The 4,032-nt window shown below is 36.3% G+C and overlaps 1 long non-coding RNA gene across 1 annotated transcript; it reads left to right on the top strand.

Annotated features, from left to right (window-relative positions):
- The first annotated feature begins 228 nt into the window (after positions 1-228).
- On the top strand, positions 229-3,653 carry LOC136833563 (uncharacterized). Its single transcript, XR_010851512.1, has 2 exons — positions 229-1,047; positions 2,525-3,653. It is a non-coding gene; the product is annotated as an uncharacterized lncRNA (long non-coding RNA).
- The last annotated feature ends 379 nt before the right edge of the window (positions 3,654-4,032 follow it).

The raw sequence follows: 4,032 nt of genomic DNA, 5'->3' as shown, positions 1-4,032 counted from the left end.
ATATATATAGTTCTTTCACGCAGCCCTATTGCAACAGTCACATGATCCATTAATCTTGATATGTTAATTAAAGGTCCGCCGTTTCTTTCTTTTTTTCCTGCACAGAAATATTTGATAATATTGTAGACGACTTCCTTCGCCTGAGCGCTTTAAACATTCTTTAAAGGGACTCTCCATTGTCTTGTTGCGTTGGGTTAAGCTCATGAAATGGGATTAGAAGACTTTTTGGCAGCGATCCTCAAAAATCATGCCATCAATAGAATTCTTTTTATACATTCTGGTAATGAAATTGGAATGGACAACTTTTTAGTTGAAAAACAGTAAATTCTGGGGCATATCTCTATATAAATTCTTTCAAAATCCGAATTCAGTAATTTTCATATACCACAAGTTTCGTAGATTTGACAGACAGCACTAATCTGCTTTAGCTCCGCCCTGACACTCGATTTTATGGCAAACTAGCGCTTACGAGCAGATTCATGAATACCGAACCTTTTGCTGTAAAGGATAATCTGTGAGTGTGTGTGCATGTACAGTACGTGCGTGTAGATTTATAATTAGCACCCACATATTATAATAAATTGCGTGAAACTATTTGCCAAATAACTGTATGTATGTTTAATTCGTACATGTGTATGAATGTATTCATCATGAGCTCTTTTTTTTCTTTTTTTAACAATTTTTTTAAGTACTTGAGAGACACAATCAGAGATGCTATATTTAAGTGAACAAAAATGAATTAACTCTGCATTTATTTGAAATCACAGTTGTGGTCTTAGAAATGCAAATTATTTACTCAGGTTCTTTATAATGATCAAACATTCTTATGCAGGCAACCCTAACTCATTAGTAAGCGAAGCGAGGTTCCCACAATTAGTGTCCATATGCGATTAAAGAGAAAACGGAAACAGCACCGGTAGTTGACATCTGACCTTTGTAAGGTGAAGACTTTTCAGTCACGACCGCGTGGTCACCGTGTTTTGACCGAAATTTTACAACTGAGACTTGGCTGAAGTTGAAGTGGATCCACCAATCTTTTCACAACAGGTAACACTGGTGCCTAGTGTTAAAACTATTCACGAAAAAAAAAAGAAAGTGAGTTTTGATATCTTAACTCGAACGACTGGTGTTTATTTGCGACTTTAAGAACTTGTCCTATTTCCTCATCATGGAATAACAAAGACGGTAATGAATGCTAGTCAGTTTACAGTGACTAGGACAGACTAAAAAACACGAATTAGCATTCCCTATCTTCAGAGAAGTTTTCAAACTGGAAACTATGTCGAACTTTCCAGCGTGTGTCTGCAGTATTTGCTGATGAGAGCCTGTTGTATTCAAGTGTGAAGTCAAAGAGAAATATATAATCCGGTGAAAGAATTTCGATACACTCGAGTGGTTCGGAACTTAGAAATGTGATACGTTAATTTAAGCCTTTCATCCTTGAACCAGCACGGGCTTGAAGGTTGTCTGTTATTTCAGAGCTAAATTATGACTTATGATATATCCGTTGACAAATATTGTCTTGTTACCATTGCATCTACTGGTATTGTTTTTATTATTATTGCGCAAAGAAGAGATATTTCACGTCATTTAGGCAAGCAGATTATTGCGAAAGTATATGTGGTGATATAATAATAAAGAAAACTTTTGCCAGCGGATATATCATAAATCATAATGTAGCTCCCTGACATAACAGGTTGCCCTTAAGGCCGGGAGCCCCTGCTGGTCTAAAACTAACTTAACCTAGCAACAATAAAACCTCTTGATAGGTAATGACATTTATTTTGTTATACGATGTGTAAACTGTTCTACTGTACACTTGACTTGTACCTTTCTATGTTCCGAAAAGCATTGTAAGGGTGGAAGGCTTAGTTTTCATCCTCATACTTTTCTGGGTTTGTCCGATTATCAAATTTTCTGTGGTTCCAACTTCTGCAGGCATTTTCATTTATCAAGATTCTTTCCGCAGATTATACATTTCTTCCTGACTTTATGCTCGAATACAACATGCTTTCATCAACAATACTGTGGACATACTATTGAAAGTTCGATCTATTTTTCAAATGAAAACTTATATGAAGGTATGGAACCCTAGTGGGCTTTCGTACATCACCATCCTACTTCCCCTTGATTCTTTTACAGCAACGCATGCTTGGTTTTTGTTTTAGTATTATATCTAAGTCATCGTATACTGACTAGAAGTCACTGAAATCTTTGTTATCCAATTGCGAGGACATGGAAGAAGTTCTCTGTAAAGTAGCGCATTAACACCAGTCGATCCAATTTTGATAACAAAACTCCCTTTGTTTTTTTCAGAAATTGAAGAACTGCTGTTAACTTGACTTTTCATGATAACTGGATATGGAAGTGATATTGTAATATTAGTGAACATTGCAACAGGCTGCTGTCCTGTTTTTAATTTTAGGTATTGAGAAACGTAAAGTGAGTAATAGATTTACAATTTTAGAATTTCTCATGTACTCTTGTTGTTATGCAGGTAATACTTATGATTTTTATATCATAGGTACATGGCCAGCAGCTGATAAGGGTTCTCCTGATAATCACTATAAAGAACGGATGAAGCTGAACAGGTACGCAGAAACAAGGGCATAAACAAAGTAAAGCAAGAGAGGACCAAAAGGCTGCTCGGTTTGTCCAACTTGGGCGAGAATGGCTTCAGGACGCGATAAGGGATGGCTAACAATGGTATCACATGACGACATTCGAAGAACCCGATTCTTAGATGTAGACGTTGTGGTTATACAACCTGAACAACGAACAACTCTCTTCCACATATGGCCCGAATGGCTTGAGAAAAGGCTGTTTAATCAAGATCAGGCTTCCAAGCTTCTTCAGCTCACCGAACTGAAACTCTCTTTAGCAAAGAAAATGCGAAAGGCTGCCTACAGGGAGTCCATTTATTTATATGCCATATATAACCACCTCCATTATCGAGATGATATTTTTGCAAGGCTATTGTTGGCAAGGGCCGCTCGAAATCGTTTTTGTGCACGCTTATGGAAGGAATTCCTTATCATGAAGAGAAAGGAGGTACAAATGTTGCGCCTGTACCTCGTAATGTTTTATCCATGATGCAATTGTCATTGTCTTCTGTTGGTCTTTCCATATTATGCTTGCACCTCAGTGAGAAGTGGAATTTGTCCTCCGTTCTCAGTAGCAGAGAAACAGTCCGTGATGTGAAATTTACTTAGTATGTGTATGTGATTGAATTACCTTGCAATGAGAAATAAAAAGTCTTCCAGATTACGATACTCAGGTTATTTAACTATTATTTTTTCATAGATAAGATTGCTAGTCTGTTTCCAGGCTATAAATAACCAATAGTTCTAGTAAAGTTTTACAATGTGTATTTCATTTTTTAATGTAACTTTGTCATGTGCTAAAATACTAAAATACAATTTGAAACCTCAGTAAAATTCTTGTAACCAGAAGGTTTGAATATGAATTTTCAGCTACTTTGTTTAATGGAATTAAAAGAACGTGTGTGTGTGTGTGTGTGTGTGTGTGTGTGTGTAGAGTTGATCATTTCCATGTACTGCTGCTGAAATCAGTCACAATGCTGAAAATTTTATTGTAAATCCTTTTAAACATCTTCAGCAAAGTTTGTTAATAATTCATTATCAGGCTAATTATTGCTAGTGTTTTAATTGAAGTTTCCTTTTATTTTTTGCACAAACAATAAGCAAGTACATTTGTAGCAGATAACAAATGTTATCCATTGGTATTAAATAACATCTGGAGAAATTAATAAAAACTCGATTTCTTGGTTCTTATAAATTTATTCAACATTAAGATGAAAATGAAATGTCACGTCACCTTGTTTATCGAGACAACTGTATCACTCTTACACTTCGAACAGGTTTATCATGACTGGTCAGTTAATCCCTCTTATCGACTTAGCCATATCTACCCGCAGGCCATATATATTGGTCCAAGTAACCGTTCGACAGTTTTGACCGTTAATACCGCTGTGGTCAATGACGCATTACGCGCTGCCCTAGAGACGCCATG

The sequence above is a fragment of the Macrobrachium rosenbergii genome, chromosome 51, assembly GCF_040412425.1.
Source record: "Macrobrachium rosenbergii isolate ZJJX-2024 chromosome 51, ASM4041242v1, whole genome shotgun sequence".
In the NCBI taxonomy this organism is placed as follows: domain Eukaryota; kingdom Metazoa; phylum Arthropoda; class Malacostraca; order Decapoda; family Palaemonidae; genus Macrobrachium; species Macrobrachium rosenbergii.
Note: the sequence above shows the minus strand (reverse complement) of the source record. Positions and strands in the feature narration are given on the sequence as shown.